Here is a 21,303-nt window from a genome sequence, read left to right as displayed (position 1 = left end):
ATGAATGGGTCAAAAACTATGGTACATTTACACAATGGAATTCTATGCAGCAGAAAGAAAGAAGGAGCTCCTACCCTTTGCAACAGCATGGATGGAACTGGAGAGTATTATGCTAAGTGAAATAAGCCAAGCAGTGAAAGAGAAATACCATATCATCTCAATTTTAAGCAACTCATGAACCTAAGCAACAAAACAAAGAAACAAGCAAAATATAACCAAAGACACTGAAATAGAGAGCAGGCTCACAATATTCAGAGGGGAGAGGGGACATAATTTCAGGGGAATTTCAGTGGAAAAGGGAAAGGGTTTACAGGAACAAGTATAAAGGACACATGGACAAAAACCAGGGGCAGGGAGGGAGGTTAGGAGGGCTGGGATGGGAGTAAAAGATAGAAAGTTGTACTTGGACAATAATTAAAATAAATGTTTAAAAAACTTAAAAAAAGGAGACAATGTCGCTAATCATATCAGAGAAGAAGGACATTTGCAAATACAAAAGGAAAAGTGGTTGAACTGGTTACACTCCATACTGGGGAGTTTTAGCATGGATTTTAGGAAGTCACAGTAAGCACTTGCTGTCTCAATTCAGGGTGAGGGAGTTTTAGCAAAAGAAAGTCTCATAGCAGTCTAGGTACAATGCAGGCCTGATTCCCCATGGGAGAACCTATCCATGGGCATGCGTCCTGTGCATGTCCAAGGAGGAGCTGGGCCCACACCATGCAGATTGGTCTCCTATATCGCCCCCTTGATTTTAGTTAAGACCACTATAGATCCCACAAAGCTTGCTACTTGCTTGTCTCTCTCATGACCCTCGGAAAATAATTTGCAAATACATCAAAGTACACATAGCATTATTATAATCAAGAAGCAACCAGCATTCCTAAGTCCCATGTTCTCAGATTAGGCCCATCAATCATTGTCTGGCAGCAATGATCAAATAGATAATATTCAAAGAACTATGAGGGCTTATTTAGAGTCAGGGTTAGATAGCTAAAGGGCCACAAAACTTTGGAGAAACAAGCTTATCTCAGGCCTGGACCCTTATTATTTAAATTGAGGGTACCAGCAAACTAGGCTTCACAGGATTTTATGCTTTCTTTCTTAGGCCTTATTGTCACAGGGAATCTGCCCTTTCCAGCACAGGGCTGTACCCACCTCTGGTACTATTTCAGGCTTAGATTGAGCAGGGGAAGTAAGACAGCCAAGAGATTAGGAGACTTCTTGCAGACATAATGAGAACTCAGGCTATGTCAAAGCTGAGGGGTGAGGATCCATCACCCCCTTTTTCTGTAGCCCCCCCAAGTCCTTCCCTGAGGGCCTCCTTGTGATTATGCCTGTCTTAGATCATCCCTCCCTTGAGGAATCTTACCCTCATTGGCTAATGGACCAAGCATTGGGGGCCAGGAAGGGTGAAGTAAAGTGGGCAAAGGTGGTGCTCCAGCCAAGGGGATAAGCTTTGTCTCATCAGTGGCTTATGGTCCCAAGGTCTCTCACTGAGCCTTAGCCATGAGGGGGTTACTGCTTCTGAAGCCAGGCAGGGTGGTTCCCAACATCTAATCTCCCCGCTTTTTCATTTGTAAATGCAATTGTAGCTGTTAAGCTTGTTAAACCTACTGTTTGCTGCTCCCCAATTCAATCTTAAGAAAACAACCTCTCTATATATCATAAAGCACAAATAAAGATTAAGACAAGGAGGCATCCAAGGGCTACCATGACCCAAATCCATAAATTCAGTCCATTGAGCCAGTTTTTAGGGTCCAACCATTGAACTTGATGGGGCACTGAGGGGTTGTTGCCCTCTGCAGGAGGCACTTCAGCCTCAGCCCCTGTCATTGGGGCAGGCCCCAGCTTTCTCCATTGGTGGACCCAGGTTTGTGAGTGATGGTGTGGGTGTCCATTTTCCTTCTGGTTGTTCAGGGTCAGCTGGGCCATCTGGTCCATCAGTTGATTGGTTCTCGGCTCCGGGAAGTAGAGCTTGGTGTCCGGCCCACTCATAATAAGGCTTTATTCTTTTGGCTTGTAGCCAGACAGGACCTGTAGGGATGGAAACACAAGCATACCCTCTTCCTCAAGTTAAGAGATCTATGGTGCCTTGCCAAGAGCCATCTCTCAGCAAATCTCTATATAAAGCCTGAGGATAAGATGATTTTGGCTCTTTCTTCTGAAAATGTTTCTCAGTTGGAGTATAGAGTGATTCATCACAATTTAGAAAATTATAGGTAAACATGGCTAACATAATCAAATTTGGGGGGAAGGACTCATGATTCCCCCTTTTCCTGTTTTTTAAGATTTTTAAAAATATGATGAGCCTGTTCTACAATTGCCTGACCTGTTGGATTGTAAGGTATTCCTGTTTTATGTTGGATATTTGAACGCTGAAGAAAAACCTGAGTAGAATAGGCAAGTTATCCAGGGCCATTATCAGTTTTAATTTGCTGAGGCTATCCTAAAGGACTAAAGGTCTCTAGCCACTGGGCTTGTATATTTTTAGCAGATTCTCCTGTTAAAGCAGATGCATGTAGGGCATCAGAGTAAGTATCAATAGAAATATGAACATATTTGAATTTTCCAAAGGGAGCATAATGAGTGACATCTGTTTGCCAAGTTATTTGAGAACCTAGTCCTTGAGGGTTAACTCTTGTAGATGGGGGTGCCTTGCTAAGGGTGTGGTAATCAGGACATCCTTTAATAATTTGCTTAGCTTGGAAAGACAGGGCCCCTGCTATTTCTGGAAGCTTCAGTGATTTTAAGCAGCAAGTTAATTGCACTGTTGTTCTCAGAACCTGGTAGCTCCTAGGTTCAGAGTTTTCAAGGAAAGTTGGAAAGATGGGGGCAGTGCTCTGCTTAAATATGTTTTAGAGAAAAGTGGTTAGTGACAAGGGCCTTTTGTGACTCAATTGACTAACTGTTCCATCTGGGAGAATAGCCAGTTCTTCCCCAAGGAAATGATCGGTATTTACAGGTACTGAGTTAAAAAAAAATGGTACTTAGGTTTCGTGGAGAAGGGTTAGTTCTCCCTGGGAAACAGTACACCTATATTTCATTTTTACAATAAAGGGTCATGGCTCCTGCATAAGTAAGGTGGATTCTTAATATTTCTTTAACACATCACACCCCTATCCCACTTATAGTATGCTTTAGATTGACAAATTTACAAACACATTCATAACTTTCAGAAACAGTTTTTTCTCTACTGGCAAATACATTTACTTTTTGTTGTTTTTAATTCTTATTGATTACTGCATTCCTTGAGTGTGCTCAAAAGTGAGCTGTCTCATTATCTAGTGCCCTTGACAACTTTAGGGAGGCTGGAGAAGAGGGAGGGAGGATACTAAGATCTGCATGTCTTGTTCCTAGGATTAAAGCAGTCCCTGGGCCTCCATATGGAAGATTCAGAATGGTTAAAAGACACATTTTCTTATTATTTTTATTCCTGTGCTTTTTACTGTCTGAAGGAAGTGAGATCTTATTCCTTTCTTCAAACAATCAATTTAAATTCTTTCTGAGTAGAATCTTTATGATGTAACATTGGAGATCTTATTCTATTTACCAGAAGTTTAGCAAAATATTTTGAGACTGATCCATTCCTTTCAAAACATAAACAAAATTCAAGCAAACTAGTATTTTCAAATTAAATTCTCTAAAGGAGGGAGTGAGACACTGACCTAGAGTCTTATTTTACATCACCTCGAGTTATTTCAACTTCTGCCCAACTTTTTCCTAAAAAGTCTAAAGATCCCTTATCAGGGAGACATTCAGCAGCCCCAAAATGCTGCTGAACTAGTTTACAACATTGCTCTTGTTCCTTTGAGAATACATACCCCATTGTTGAGGATTTGCAGAAACCTTTAGAGAATTTTTTTTAACAAATAAAAGAACCTTTTTCTGAAATTCCTCCCACCACAAGCATGGCGATTATAAAACCAGTCTCAATTTTGCGTCTTCTCTACTTGCCCCTTTAAATCCTTATGCATGTGGACAGAGGGAAAAGGCAAAACTGAAGGGACCGCAAGAGGCAGCTTAAAAGAAAGAATTTGCTGAGATGCTTGTAAATTGTCCTGTGTCTAGTTGATGTTTTTAAATCTGATTAAAGGGAAAATCTTTGCTCTTTCTCCCAAGCTCCCAGAGCTAGTTGAGGGTTGTGCCTCAGGGATGGGCTTGTGGGTGTTTTTACAGTATTGCAATGAGTGTCCTTGTGACTCTTAAGTGCTCGACCCAAGCCCGCAAGTTTGCGGCAAATATTTGGGAAAGAGGGCAAGGCTCCTGCTTGCTAAAGAAGGTGCAGTTGCAAAGCAGTTGCAAGACAAAGTGACCTAGGAAGAAAACTCATTTTCTCTAAAATCCAACCCACCCTACAACCTAACTGAAATGCACTCAGTGTCATCAGCTCTTACCTAGGCTGATAAACGCATACTCCAACCAAGTTGGTGTGTTGTCCGCTATGAGGGCTCATAGCCCTGGGTCCCTGTTCCTGAGCTCCAGCTGATGCAGACCTTGGCTCATGGAGTCCACCACATTGTGGATGAGGTATGAGAAATTCACATGGACTACCGAGTCCTGTGGAAGAAAAGGGACAGCATGGCTTGGCCCTTGCCATGACAGGCCTTTATTTCTTTTCTGGGCACATTATATGATGGTCCTCATTTACTGTGGGCAGATTTTCTTTAGGTGGTTACATTTTTTACAGAAATCAAAGGGGCCAATGCCACTAATCACATCACAGAAGAGAGATATTTGCAAATGCAAAGGGAAAAGTGGTTGAACTGATTACACTCGTCTTGGAAGGTTTAGCATGGATTTTAGGAAGTCACAGTAAGCACTTGCTGTCTCAGTTCAGGGTGAGGGAGTTTTAGCAAAAGCAAGTCTCATAGCAGTCTAGGTACAATGCAGGCCTGATTCCCCATGGGAGAACCTACCCATGGGCGTGAGTCTTATGCATCTCTGAGTGGGAACTGGGTCCATGTCACACAGAATGGTCTCCTATAGAGATATAGTGAGATTAAAAGATAGAAACTTGGGGTAGTGTGTGAGAGAATGAAGTGAATGACAACAATAATAAAGCTCAAGAAAATGGTGAAATGGATTAAGACTAAGGAAGGGTTTTCTGTGGGATTTGGAATAACAGTAACATGGTAAGGAATATAGAATCTGAATGAAAAGAATTAGAATTAAAAGACCAAGAGTAGTGTGTCATTGTAATAAAATTTGAAATGAAAAACAAAAAATTAAAATGCAATATGAAAGGGAGAATAAAGAAAACCAATCAAACAATGGAATGAGACAAACAAAAAAGAAATAAACAGAAAAAAGGGAAATAAAAAAATAAAAATAACAAAAAATGCAGGTTCTGAAGTTTAGCAAAGTGAAATTTGTCTTAACTGTTGGTATTAGCCTCCTGACTTCTTTCTGGATCTTTCTTTGGTCTTCTCACAGCTCCAGGTCTTATTGCCTTACACTTGAAAACAAAAGCCTCCTGCTGGCTTTAAACCTCCAAGCCTGTTTTGCTAGTCTTTCTGGATGCTTCGGACAGAAGGGGGCTGGGCTATGTTTTCTTCCTTTCCAGTGGTTCTGCGAAGATGGAAGCTCAGTCCGGGCTACAATATTCACAGTGGTTTCAGCCTATGTCCTAATAGCACTGTGCAGCCCATGCTGTCCACTCTGGACTTACATGCCAGGTCATTGCCTATAATCTACCTTATTATGCAACCCTTTGATTAGACCATGAGGTATATGAGTGGAAGCAAATTGCACTCCTCCTTCTCCCTCTGTAGGCCTGGGTGCTGTGTGCCAGCAAAATCCCTTGAGGGCAATTTATTTCCCCATTGAAATAAGTCTCTCTGAGTCCTGCTACCTCTCTGAGCCCCTGCTGTTGTCCTTTCATTAATCCCTGAGATGCCCTCAGTGGGAGCAAATTGCTCCCATCTCCTCCCTCTTTGCTGACCCAGGCGCTTAGGCAAGAGGTCCTTACACAGTGGCTGAGACGCTTTAAAAACAATTTTTTTAAAAGTACAGTTTTCTGCCTTTTCCCTTCACCCCTCCCACCACCCCACTCCTCCCCACCTCCCTCCACCATTTCTACCCCCCCTTGTTGTTGTCTATATGTCCTTTATAAGTGTTCCTGTAAATCCTTCACCCTTTTCCTCCTTTAACCCCTCCCCTCCCCCTTCTGATCACTGTCAGCCTGTCCTCAACTTCAATGTCTTTGCCTATACTTGTTTGTTTTGTTGATTAGGTTCCTGTTAATGGTGAGATCGTATGGTATTTGTCTTTCACCTCCTGGCTTATTTCACTTAGCATAACGCTCTTGTTCCATTCATGGTGTTGCAAAGGGTAGGAGCTCCTTCTTTCTTTCTGCTGCATAGAATTCCACTGTGTTAATGTACCATAGTTTTTTGATCCATTCATTTACTGATGAGCACTTGGGTTGCTTCCAGTACTTGGCTATTGTAAATTGTGCTGCTATGAACATTGGGATGCATAAGTTCTTTTGGATTGGTGTTTCAGGGTTCTTAAGATATAATCCTAGCAGTGAAATTGCCAGGTCAAAAGGCATTTCCATTTCTAGTTTTCTGAGGAAATTTCATACTATTTACCATAGTGGTTGTACTAGCCTGCAATCCCACCAACTGTGCAATAGGGTCCCCTTTTCTCCACAACCTCTCCAACACTTGTTATTTGTTACTTTGTTTATGATGGCCATTATGACCGGTGTGAAGTGGAATCTCATTGTGGTTTTAATTTGCATCTCTCTGATGGCTAGCTATACTGAGCATGCTTTCAGATGTCTCTGGACCCTCTGTATGGACCCTTGGAGAAGTGCCTGTTCAAGTCCTTTGACCATTTTTAATTGGGTTTCTTGTCTTCTTAGAGTGAAGTTGTGTGAGTCTGAGACACTTTTTTGAGTGAATTCCTCTTGTGTGCAGCAGGTCATTCCAAACAAGTGCCTTGCTTTTCACACAGACTGACTCTCTGACCAGTCCAGAGATGTTCTGGGTCACAGCCATTTGCAGCCCATCTCTTCTCCCATCTCCAGGTTCTGTCTGCCTCCCCAATTTCTCTAGTACTTTCCCAGCCAGTGGGACCACAGTCCCAGCTGGGGATGCTACCAGCTGTTTGTCTCTTACTGAGTCTTTATCCCCCCAGTTACTTTAAGTGTCCAGGTCCCTCCTCATGTAGATCTGTGAATTCGCTACTCTGGGAGGGGAAAGAACTGCTAAGCTACAATCACTGACTGGGCTGTCTTCTAAAGCTCCTACCGAAGCCACAGTCTGCAGCTCATGGTCCGGGTACCCTCTCGTCAGCCTACAAAATCTCCTTGCCATCTGTTTTTAAATGACCTTTGCAACCTTTGGCTTCCAAGCTTCACACAGCTGGAATTCTGTTGGCTTTTCACTCTGGAAGATCAGCTAGGTGAACCAGTTGGGTGCATGAGCAAGTAAGTCCAGCTTCTTCCTAACCTTCCAACTAGCATTCTTGTAACAAGCCAAACCACAAGGCCCACCCCCAATAGTAGGGTGGGGATAGGATGAGAAGGCGGATCTCCTCATCTCCTGATTTCATTCTTCTAGGGTAACCAATGCTGACAGCTTGGTTTGTGTTCTCTTCTGGACTTTTCTTTATTTTTATTTTTTTGCACAGGGTTATGCAAACACATACATGAGCACCACACTCCCACTCCTATTGTCCCACTTTTAGTGTTTTCTATTATTTAGATCATAAGATCATACTATGCATACTGTTCATATTTTACAGTATTTTACTGTTCATACTCAACATATTTTATTCAATATATCATGGATATTTCTGATTTCAATGTTCATTTAATAAAATAAGTACTGTTAAAACACTGTCAATTTTGAAAATTGCCTTATCAGATATTAAAACATATTATAAAGCTATTTAATCAAAATTGTGTGGTAGCAGCACAAAAATATATAAATAAATAGATCATAATGGAAAGTCCAGGAGTCATTCCAAATCCATAGCAGAATTTCACCTATTAAATCGGTAAGGAAATTATTCCCTTCCCTTCTTTCTATATAGATGCCTACTCTGTATCATATATAAAGATTATTTTATAAAAGCAAAAGTACAGTTAATAAATTAAATATAAAATATTAAAAATATTAGAAGGCAGCTTAGGACACCCTGTTTATAACCTGGTCTGTGTGTGTAATGAGGTGGACTTCTAATAAGTAAACCAGATATCAAAATTTTGACAAATTTGACTATGTAAAAATAAAGGCTTGGAAAAAGAAACAATAAACAAAACTGAAAACAAATTATACAAGAAGAAAATGTTTATAATACATGTAACATTCAAGGGGTTAATGTCTTTATTATATTAGAAAAAAATTACATTCTGATAAGGAAAAACTAAGTAACCCAGTTTTAAACTGTTCAAAGGATATCAACAGGTTGTAGACAGAAGAGAGAATAAGATGGACAATAACCATGAGAAGATGCAAACATCAAATATTGAGAAGGAAATTCAAATCAGACCAACCACAAATTGTCATTTTTACATATTGGCAAAAATATAAAAGATTTGTAACACCTAGAAATAAAAAGAGTGTGGGGAAATAGGCCTCATACATTGCTTTTGGAATGTGACATGTTCTCTTTTGGGAAAGTGATCTGGCAAACTAGAGTAAAACTTCATAGAATTCTTTGACTTTCACCTCTGCCATTAAGATCTCTCCTACAGAATGAAGTTATCCTGTAAAATTATATATTTAAAGATTCATATATATATATATAAATTACATATGTAAGGATTCATAGCATTTTTTAAAATGGCAAAAAGCTGGAAAGAGTATAAATATGCACAGGTTGAATAAATACTGATACTTCCCTATATATCAATGTAAAAAACTGTGGTATTGGTGAGAAGATCATTTAAATGATTAGAAACATTTTAATATATTACAGTAGAACATGGTCAATATATAAAGTTGAGAAAAGTAAGTATTAAAATATAAATTTTTAAAACTTGTGTTAGTTGTTTTTCAATTAAAGTTGCCTCCATTTTCTCTCCATTACTCTCCCCTGCGTTACCCACCTACCCCTTACACTTTCAATACTTCCTGCTGTTGTGTTTGTCCAAGGGCCCTTTCTACATGTTCTTTGACTTGACCCTTCCTCTTCTTTTCCCCATTATCCCCCGCACCTTTCCCCTCTGGTCACTGTCAGTATGTTTTTATTTCCATGTCTCTGGTTCTATTTTGCTCACTTACTTGTTTTGTTGTCTAGGTTCCACCCATAGATGAGATCATATGGTATTTACCTCTTACCACCTGCCTTATTTAATTTAGCATAATACTCTCCAGTTGCATCCATACTTTTGCAAAGGGTAGGAGTTCTTTCCTTCTGCTGCATAATATTCCACTGTGTAAATGGGCCACAGTTTTTTGATCCACTCATTTACTGATGGGCACTTAGGTTGTTTCCAGCACTTACCTATTGTAAATGATGCTGCTATAAACATTGGGGTGTATAGGTTTTTTTAAATGGGTGTTTCAGGATGCTTGGGGCATAATCCCACTAGTGAAATTGCTGGGCCAAAAGGCAGTTCCATTTTTAGTTTTTTTGAGGAAATTGCATACTGCTTTCCACACTGGCTACACCAGTCTGCATTCCAACCAAACAGTACACTAGAGTTGCCTTTCTTCTACATCCTCTCCAACAATTGGTGTTTATTGATTTGTTTATGATGGCCATTCTCACTAGTGTGAAGTGGTATCTCATTTTGGTTTTAATTTGCATCTCTCTGATGGCTAGTGATGTTCAGCATTTTTTTGTGTGTGTCTCTGAGCCCTCTGTATGTCCTCCTTGGAGAAGTGTCGGTTCAGGCCCTTTGCCCATTTTTTAATTGGGTTATTTGTCCTTTTGGAGTGGAATCATGTGAGTTCTTCCTATATTTTGGAGATCAAACTCTTGTCTGAATTATCATTGGCAAATATGATTTCCCATATAGCTGGTTTCTTTTTCATTTTGGTAATGTTTTCTTTAGCCATGTGGAAGCTTCATAATTTGGTACAGTCTCATTTGTTTATTCTTCCCCTTGTGTCCCTTGATCTGACATATTAGTAAGATATATATAAAATTGAAAAAATAAGTATTAAAAATATGAATTTTTAATTTATGTTTCTCGGAGTTATAGTTTGGTCAATTTTTCATTTGTCTCTCTCTCTCTGTGTATATGAACATGTATATAATATATACAATACATATTGATTTGGTTATATTCATTCCTGTTTATATTTTAATTTTTTAACATTAAATGTTATTTTCTTTCCCAAAATATATTAAAATACAATTTTAAATACTTAATAATAGGCCATCTTAAGGCTGTTATATTGTTTATTTTTGCCACTAGAAATTGAGGTGGTTTACTGCCTGGTATTTAATATAGTGCAATGGATTAGTTGGAAGATAAAATGATACAGGCAGTCCAGAAAATATTTTGGCAGCTTCCTACAAAACTAATTAAGCAACTATCATGTAATTGAACAAAATAAATACTTATGCTCACAAAAAAACTGTAAGCAAATGTTCATAGTAGCTTTATTCATAAGAGTCCAACAGTTGAAACAACCTTTATATTCTTCAATAAGTGCATGGTTAAGCAATGATGGTACCCCTATATCAGGAACTACTATTCAGAAATAACAAGGAATGAAATATCGAGAGTTGCAACTTCCAGGGAATTATGTTGAGTGTAAAAAAATCAATCTCATAGGTTTTATACTGTATGATTTATTTAATGTAACCTTGTTGAATTAACACTGGAAAAATGGAGAACACATTAGTGATTGTCAGGATTTAAGGAGGAGGTGGAAGAAGAATAGAAAGGAAGTGAGTGTGTGAGGGGAACTTTGGCCAGCAAGGTTCCCCGGGCTGCCGCAGATGAGATTAAAGAGCCGTCCCAGATGAAATCTTGTTGCTACAGTGGGAAAAGGGTTGGCAATTCCCTCTAGTGGAGAAATCCCTGAGCCATTCTCCAACACAGCTTTTATTAGGGTTGGGAAGTGCAGAGGGATGGAGCACATGTGCATAGCTTGTCAATCAATGGTCAACAAGGCTATAGTAATAAAACACTAAAACTATCTATGGATAACAATGGAAGAAACACAAATCTTTTCAGGTTGGGGTCTACGAGACCCTATGCAGGTGCCAGATGGCTGTAAAGGTGTATTTCATGAAGCAGGGAGTTTCACTTCTTATGCCTTGAACTCAAACATCTGGGTCATACCAACAGGACTTATGGCTGAGCAGATCCAGCTTCAAAGGACACAAATGTATGTTTTAGGCCTGATTCCCATGGGACCCTTGGTGTTAAAATTGAGTTATGCCTGCCACCTGTGTTATGACCTGGTTTTCTAGGGAGACTTACCAGCCTCTTTCAGAGCTTGTTCTCATGGGGCTACAAGCTCCAAAACCACACAGAGCAGTCCCCAACAAGTGTGTTTAGAAAAGGGTAACACGCTGGATCTTTGTGGTGAGGGAAATGTTTAGCATTTTGGTTGTGTCTATATGAATATCCTGGTTGTGATATTGCATGACAATTTTTTGTAAGATGTTATCATCAGGGGAAATTAGGTAACACATACACAGCATCTCTATTATTTCATACAACTACATGTAAATCTACACTTATCTAACAATTAAAAGTTCAAATTTAAAAAATTGTGCAGTGAACATTTTTATGTATGTGTCTCCATTCATTTCTCTATGCTAAATTTCTAAAAGCGACATTTCTTTTAGAAATTATATGAACATTTTTGACACTTTTAAAACACATTTTTTAATTTCTTTTCAAGAAGGTTTGTACAATTTGTTTGAGTGTGTATTTTCAGATAATGCAGATAATAGCTACAGGTTTCTCTATAATAATAGCCAATGTGTTTGAAATCTTGCCATTTATGAGGCACTGTACTGAGCTCTTTGCTTTTTGCCTTTCAGTTCCCAGAAGGCCAATGGGGTAAGCCTGTTGTTACTTTCACTTTACAGATAGAAGTTGAAACTCAGAGAAGTTGAGGAACCCATCCAAAGGTCTATGTTCACAAGTGGTATGGTTGAGACTCATACTAGGTTCATTTAATGCCAAAGCCTGTGTGCCAAACATTGTACCACAATATGCTCTTGTTTATTAAACTATCAGTTAGTTTCTAGGTATGCAATCTAGGGACTAAGAGAATATTACATGTACATATGAAAAATAACTTCTGTCTGAATTGTGCTAGGACTTTAGAAGACCAAAATTTGTGGGACATAGATGCCACTCCCATAAGCATTATTCATTGAAACCGAGTGTTTTCTTTCTTTTTAAAAAGATTTTATTTATTTATATTTAGAGAGAGAAGAGAGGGAGAATGAGAGAGAGAAACACCAATGTGTGAGAGAAACATTGATCAGTTGCTCAGATGGGTCTGAACCCACAGCCTAGGCATCTGCCTTGACTGGAATTAAGTTGCCAACCTTTTGCTTTGTGGGACAATGCCCAACCACCTGAGCCACACCAGTCAGGACAAAATCAGGTATTTTCTTGGTCCTATGGCTCTTTATAGGTTTACTGAGGTACATGATGAGCCTAACTTCTCATGTTTTCCCCCCAAGAAGTTTAGAGCTTGGTTTTTAAACATCGAGGTAAAGGCGGCTGTCTGCTGCTGGTGTATTTCCATTGAAGATTTAATTCTAATTTTTAAATCATCATGTCTATAACACATGTAGTTTTGCTCTCAACTTATTTACAGGCCAAGTGGAATGTAAACATAAGTGAAGGTATATTATATTGTGTGTTGTTCTATATTTACTCCATTTACATGAGGTCATTCATTTTACTTTCATAAATGCCAAAGGTTTCATCCTTCTTTTGCTGCAACTAAGGAGTTAATCATCTTTATTAAGTGTTTCCAGAGAGTGTTGTTTTATCAAAGTTTCTTTTTTGTTGTACGATTTTAAGATTTCATTTCATATACTGAATTGAGTCTTCCAAGAAAATTACATTTGTTTATGTAGGACCATATTTCACTTGAAACTACTTGATTTTATTTTTTGTATAATTTATTAAGATATGGTTGATGATATTTAAAGTAGAGTTTGATAGTTTTTCTAGTGCAGAAAAAAATCAGAAAGCAATTTGTTTTGCTAGTTTTTTAAAACCTGGAATCTTATATGATTTTATACCAAAAATCAGTAAATTATTCCATTTAAGTAAATCCTCTAGTAATTAAGGTCAGTAAGTAAATTCTGAATTATTGTTATAACTGTGGCTATGTAGGTTTTAATTAAAATGGATTGGTTAATTTGCAGAGATGACAATTATCCATTTGTTTTAATTCACTTTGTTCCACTTATGTACAGTATTTAATATTTCTCTAATTACTCTGAAGCATTTGTCTTCTTTTCCAAAAACAAAGTTCTAGGGTTTCCAACCCTTTTGTATGTGAAAATCTTCACCCTACCTTGCTTCCTTTTTATTGCTCTTTTGTGGAATTTCGTTTCCCCTTTTGGGAGAAGATAACCCTAAGTGATAAAAATAAGTTATAAATGATGTATGAAATAGAATAATAACATAGCTCATATTTTTCCAAATCCCTCTATTTCTATTGCTTGTTTTGTTTTATGAATTTTTCCATGAGCATTTATCCCCTTATATTCCCCTTCCCCATAATAACCACACTCTTGTCCATGTCCATGAGTCCTTTTTGCTTGACCTCTCCACCCCCAACCATATCCCCTTTTTTATTTTTTGGATTACCACTCTGTATTGAGCATACATTGAACTGTTCAAAAAGATGCCTAAGCCTTTTCATAGGTCTGTACGCTCTCCATGTCTTCCTCAGGGCTGATGTTAAGAAGGATTATAAATTACCAAGAAAAGAAAAATAAAAATTCAGATGTAATGAACATTTTATGACTGAGGTGATTGAATTCTTGGAAATGAAAAGTAATTGGATTTAATTGTGAAGCCCAATTGTTTATAGCAGGAACTTGGGCAAAATTTACGAGTTTGGATGGTCTGCTGCACACTGAATGTAAGTAGTATTAGCTCCAAGTAACCACATAAATACAGTATGCTACTTCAAGTCATATTTTTTATTTGGCAAAGATGACAGCTCTTGCACTAAAAGGAGATTTTGAGTAGGAGTGCCATATGGTGGTTCTCAGCAGTTTTTTCTTCATTTTTTTTTTTGTTCAAGTACAGTTGTCTGCATTTTCCACCCCCCACAACCTTCCACCTAAGCCATCCCCATTTCCCACCTTTGATCCTACCCTGCTTTGGCTTTGTCCATGTGTCCTTTATACATGTTCCTGACAACAACTTTCCCCCCATTATCCCCTCCCATCTATCCTAAGGTTACTGTCAGTTTGTTCTTAATTTCAATGTCTCTGGTTCTGTTTTGCTTGCTTGTTTGTTTTGTTGATTAGGTTCCACTTATAGGTGAGATCATATGGTATTTGTCTTTCACTGCCAACTGTGTCAACTTCATGACATTCATGTGTATAAAGTGAAATGAGTTGCCTCATTTCACTTCAATGGTTCTTAACAATGGCTGCAGAAGGATGGGTAGGGGTAGGGCAGGAGTGCTGGGAATATTAATAGGACATATGCTCTAAAAATGCCCACCAGAATATTATGACCCACTATATCCACCAGCAACACCAGCCTCACTTTTGTTGAGGATAACATAACAAGGAACAAAAGGAAAGACTATATAAACTCTTCCAATAACATGGAAATATCCAATAAATATATACTTTTCTTGGAAAATTATGAATTAATCAAGATTGATGCTAAAAGAAAAAACATATTATACAAACAATATCATGAAAAAAGTTAATGTCAAAGATTTGTATCCAGCCCTGGCTGGTGTAGCTCAGTGGATTCAACACGGGCCTGCAAACCAAAGGGTCGCTGGTTCAATTCCTAGTAATGGCATATACCTGGGTTGTGGGACAGGTCCCCAGTGGGGGGCACATGAGAGGAAACCACACATTAATGTTTCTCTCCCTCTCTTTCTCCTTCCCTTCTCCTATCTCTAAAAATAAATAAATAAAATATTTTAACAAGGGCTGCAGATTTATATCCAAAAAAGATTTTAGAGCCGTAGAGTTCTATGGTAAGTTCTTTCAAATTTTTGAGGAACAAGTAATTCCAATGATACAAATAAGCTATTCCTGTCTAATTATGTATGATCCCATTTTTTTAAACAAAATGCATATGTATGCTATTATTTGTAGGAAAAATTGGAAATAAAGACTCAAATTAATACAGACATTTGTGTTTCATTGGTGGGGTTTGGGATTTTATATTTTTCTTCATACTTTATTTTTTAAATTTTCAAATTTTAAATATTGAGCATGAAATAGTTTCTAATTTTGTCTGTATTGTGTCATAATTTAAAATGAATTAACCATCTTTTCTTGAAGAAAGTAGATGTGAATAGAGTGAGTGACAGGTCTTCTGAACACAATGTACAGTTTGTGGCAAATGTTCACATTGCATTGAACAGGTCTTTTTACGGAATTAAGTGTTGTCAGTGCTGTTAATAGGACTTGAATGAATGCCCCAGGGTGGTGGCTCTCCATCACGCCTGTATGTTAAAATCATCTGGAAAGTATGATATCCCAGACACTGGCATATATTTTTAAAGTTCCCTAGGTAATTCTAACATGCAGCCAGGTTCTGACCATTGTCAGAGGCTCGTTGCCTATGTGTTAGAGATTTCTAAGATTTTGGCTCATTTCAGCAGCCAAGGAAGTAGAAGCCAGGGGTTCCTCTGGCAGAAATAAGCTGAGCAACTGAATGCCTGTTCCACCTTCAGTCTATGTTTTGGCTCTTTGAGCAGAGGGCAGAACTTTCACCACTTTGTTTGCCACGTGTTCAGTCTGAAGATCTGTCCTTTACTGATATGCAATTTGGGATAAGAGCCCTTGTGAAAATTATTCAGTATGAAGTGATTGTTTACATGAACTATCTAGGGAACTGGAGGTTTAGTAATGTGTAGTTTCAAGAATTTTCATTACACCTAGCCAGGATGTGAATTCTATTTCTTATCACTCAATAAAACAATTCATTAGGAAAATAAATTTAAAAGTGCCAAACTACATACAATATGGCCCTTGCAAATCATAAATGTCCTAAAGTTTGTTGGACAGCAAGAGAGGTAATTAAGCCATGTTTTTGCTAACTATGTGTGCCTGGGAGCTGGGCCCTGAGGTCTGTGCTGGGCTGGGGAATGAGACTGTGTAGATCGTTGTAGGCCAAGTGCAAAGGGCCTTGATGAAGGCTGCTGGCTCTGATCTTAAGTTTGGTTATGGGCTTTGGGCTTGTCAGTTGTAGATCCCTTTGGTAATATTACAAATAGGAAGCCCAGTTTCTTGGCAGTAGTCAAGAATGAGGAGTCAGATGGTCTTATGCATGTGACAGAAAACACTGCTTTATTACGCAGTTCTTAGTTTTTCCATTAAACTTTAAAGGTGGAGGCAATAAGAATAAATGGTCAGGGAAAAGAATGGAAAGCAGCAACTTTTGTCTTTTCCAAGCATCCCCTAGGTTCTGTTATGTCCCTGCCCATTTTAGTTCATTTGTCTTTAAAATCTATGGCCCCCTGAAGCAGCAGGAAAACCATTGCTCTATCTATCTAGCTGAAGGAACATTTTAAGCTTTCATAAAACCCAACCTCCCTTCCTGCTTTCATCATTTAGTGAACCACAAAGATTTTGTAGATACAAGTATTTTCCATCAAGCTTATGAATAACACCACTTGGCAGAATATCTTGAACAAAGAACAAGAATTGCAATGTTTTGTAGTGACTTTACATACAATGTCTTTAATTGCTAGCAAGCCTGTCAGGAGCTTATTCCCACATGTGTCAACACTTTCTTAATACACTATAATTCATCATGTTAGCATGGCAGAAACAAGGTATTTTACATCCTTACACTCATCCTTCTCCAAGTGCTGGTCTTGAACTGTGCATCCTGCAGTGCCTTCATCTAGTGAACAAAGAACAGACTATAACATTGAAATAGTGAGGTCCCCGGAGTCCATCAAACTCCTATATCACTGAGTGCTTTAGCCTGCACTCTGTAGGACTCCACATCTTAGAAGCACTGCTTTATTGTCAGAAGGACATTCACTTAATAATGGCAGTAAATCCTGAAAGGCAATCTAACTTTAGACAGAAAACTTGGCGAAAAGAGAATCCTATCATTTTACTTTTTTGGCAATTTTATTTATTGAGTTCATTTTCATGCTTACTGTGTGATTAAATTAGACAGATTTATTTTTCTTTCTTAAAAAGTAATTATTTTTGGATTGAGAGAAAAAGGACAGGAAAAGAAAAATAAATTTAAATAATAAATGCTGCATTTTGATTGAAAATAGAGTAATTTAAAATATTGTGTTATGATTTCTGGATCATCTCTTAATCCTTTGGCTCTTTTAAGTGGATTTAGGAATGGGGTCTGAGCCTGATTTTAGATGGTTTGGGGAAGAAGTGGTGAATCTGAGTCCTGTCTCAGGAAAACTGGCATTTGATTCAAAAACAACTTTGCTCTTAATTCAGAGAAGATAAATTCATCTACCCAAAGTATCATATAGTATGAAATATCCTTCATATGATCTTTTAGGAGACGCAAGCATTTTAGAGAGTTGAGAAGGAAGGGACCAAGATTCTGGGTATAGGAAGTAATAACTTCCTAGTATTGCTGAGACTTTAAGGAAAGTTGTGTTCATTTTGCAATCTGTTAAACCTATCTTTGATAGCCATTCCTTATCCTCAACTGTTGAAATACTTGAGTGGGGTTAATGGTCAATAAGGGAGAGACAATCTATTTTGCATCAATCTTTTATATTACTTCACATGGTATTTTTCAATAATTGGATCAAATTACATATGATAGAGACATACTAACCGTGCTTAAATTTTAATATTTGTCAAATATTGGGTACCTATTTTAACAGGCAAATATATGAATACAATCAAGCCCTTCTGCCATCATAGCAACAGTTTTATTGTCCTTATATATGGTCATGATAGTGATATAATCATGATTAAATCAAAGCATCCAGGGAAGCATATGTTTTTCTGTCTTCTAGAGACTGACAGTCCAGGTGCAAGGCATGTGTATGGCTAGGTACCTGTAGGAAGTTACTGACAGGAAGTGCCTTGGGGAAAAGGATGAGGTAGTTAGTATAGCCTCTGGGAGGACTTCCACTGGAGTTAGGCCCTGACTGATAAGAGAGTTTATTAGAGCAGAAGAGTGAATTTTAGAAAGAGAGAAAAACAACATAAAAGAAGTTTTCCAACTACACAATGCAAATATCTCTAAAAGAAGCCTTCCAGCTTTCTAGTGAATTGCAATGTTAAAATGTACATTGAATGCCTGATAGGATGATAAAGCTGAATACACTGTATTTTTCCTTGAAACTTGCTTCTTTTCTTGTTTTTTTTTGTGTGTATTTGTAGAACCAACATCCTGTATGTCTTCAGCTTCTAAATCTTACAGGGATGTCTGCTTCTTTCTTCTCACTATGTTGCTCACATCTGAATGTACATCAAAATCTTGTTGATTTTTTTCGTCTGTAATATCAGGCAAACCTTCCCTCTTATCTTTATTCCCTTATTCCTGATCTCAGACCACCACTAATTTCTCTACTAGGACCTCAGCCTCCTGTTTCCCTATCTAACTTAGGTATTTGTGCTTAACTGTCAGGTTAGGATTTCTTTGAAGCACAACTTTTACACATTCCTGCTCAAAACCTTCAGCAGTCCTCACTAATTATGGTAAAGGGTTCAAATTCCTTATTCTGCCTGCAAGAACCTCTCCATTTTGGTTTACAGGACTTTTTATACTCTGTAATTCAGTTAAGCAAAACTCTACTCCATGCTTTCTTTCTTCCTTGACTGTTCTTCCTATTTTGAATTCAGTGCCTATGGTCAGTGCTTAAAACATGATTTGTTGAATAAGGAATTGGAGTTTTGAATATGAAATGTTAATTTATTAGAGGACTTAATGAATTGGTTAATAAAATAGCATTAAACTGTTATGACAGTACATAAACTACCACTGACTTCTTAGTAATTCCTTATTTGACTTATTTTCTCTACCCCTCCTAGTCAGATGAATAAGTGATCAATGAAGAATTAACCACCATCAATTCTCTGTACTTACTACTTTTGAGATCTTGGTCATTTATCCAAGTCATAAAAGGGGTAATAAATACCATTACTATTTTATAAACTATAGTTTTACATCACACAGAACAAATTTTATAATGAAAAATACAAATTTATTGTCATAGAAAGAAACACTAGAGTTATTTAATATTTTTCAGTGCTTTTAGTTTTTAATTCTAGGATACTGAAATTTAAATTTTATTGTAGTTACAAAAATTGTAATATTGTTGAGTTCTGGACAAGATGGAGGCATAGGTAGAAACCCTTCACTTCCTCGCACAACCAAAAGGAGGATAACAACCAATCTAAAATCAATAAACAGCCATAAGCGCCAGAAAATCAAACTGCTTGGAACTCCAACAACCAAGGAATTAAAGAAAAAATCAGCCAAAACTATTAGACTGGTAAGAACCCACAGCAAGACCATTCATGTGGGGTCAGCTGAGAAAAAATGCAATGAGGCTGTGGACTCTTGGGGTGGGGCTGGCTGAAGGCAAAACTAAGACGTAGGGTGGACTGTGAACCATGGCTGTTGCCTTGGTGGGAAAAAACTTCCAGTCTCACATGAGAGTTCATGAGAGTTAGAAAGTGGGCTAGAAATGAGCAGTTGAGCTTCATTGTTCCCTCTCTAGCCCCTCCCCCACAGAGAGTGCTGAAGCTCAGCAAAGAGGGTTGCCTTGCCCTAGTGAATAGTTAGGGCCCTGCACCCTTACAACTTAACAGGTGTGCCAAAACAAAGAAGTGTGGCCCAAATGAAAGAACAGAGCAAAACTTCAGAAAGAGAGCTAAGCGATGAGGAGATAGCCAACATATCTGATGGAGAATTTAAAGCCCTGGTAATCAAAATGCTCACAGAACTGACAGAGCTTGGTTGAAAAATGAAAGAATAAATGAAAGATATGCAAAAAGAAATAAAGCAAAATAGCGAACCAACAGTGACAGCAAGGAAACTAGGACTCAAAGCAATGATCTGGAACAAAAGGGAAAAATAAACATCCAATCAGAACAGAATGAAGAAACAAGAATTCAAAAAAGTGAAGAGAGACTTACAAAGCTCTGGGACAACCTGAAACATTCCTACATATGAATCATGGGGGTGCCAGAAGGAGAAGAACAACAGCAAGAAAATGAAAACTTATTTCAACATATAATAAAGGAAAACTTCCCCGATCTGATGAAGGAAATAGACTTCCAGGAATTCCATGAAGCCCAGAGAGTCCCAAAGGAGTTGGACCCAAAGAGGAACACACCAAGGCACATCATCATTAAGTTATCCAAGATTAAAGATAAAGAGAGAATCTTAAAAGCAGCAAGAGAAAAGGAGACAGTTATCTACAAAGGAGTTCCCATAAGGCTATCAGCTGATTTCTCAAAAGAAATCTTGTAAGCAAGAAGAGGCTAGAAAGAAGAATTCAAAATCATTAAAGACAAGGACCTACATCCAAGATTACTCTACCCAGCAAAGCTTTCATTTAGAATGCAAGGGCAGATCAAGTGCTTCCCAGATAAGTTCAAAACAAAGGAGTTCATCATCACATAGCCCTTATTATATGAAATGTTAGAGGAACTTATCTAAGGAAAATAAAATTAAAAATATGAACAATAAAATAACAACAAACTCACAACTATCAACAAATGAACCTAAATGAAAAGAAAGACAATGAAAACAAATACTAAGCAAAGAACTAGAACAGGAGCAGAATCAGAGAAATGGACATCACATGGAGGGATTTCAGTGGGGAGAGGGAAGGGAGGAGTGGAGGGGGGAAGGTACATGGAAGAAGAAGCATAATTAATAGGCATAAAATAGATGGGGAGAGACAAAAATGGTATAGGAAACAGAGAACTCAAAGAACTTACATGTACAACACATGGGCATGAGCTAAGTGGGGGGATGCTGGAGGGTTGGTGGAGCAGGGAAAAGTGAGGATAGGGGGGAATTGGGAAAACTGTAATAGCATAATCAATAGAAATACTTAAAAATTATAATATTGTACTTTCACATATATAGCTGAAATTCATGTAAAATTATTCATTTCGTGTCCACCTAAAAGATTGTTTCTACATTTATTCCAATAAGTTGTTTAAAGAAATCTATATCAACTCTTGTTT

This window comes from Phyllostomus discolor, chromosome 11 (genome assembly GCF_004126475.2).
Source record: "Phyllostomus discolor isolate MPI-MPIP mPhyDis1 chromosome 11, mPhyDis1.pri.v3, whole genome shotgun sequence".
NCBI classification, from domain to species: Eukaryota; Metazoa; Chordata; class Mammalia; order Chiroptera; family Phyllostomidae; genus Phyllostomus; species Phyllostomus discolor.
The sequence above is the reverse complement of the archived record's forward strand: the minus strand, read 5'-3'. Positions refer to the sequence as shown.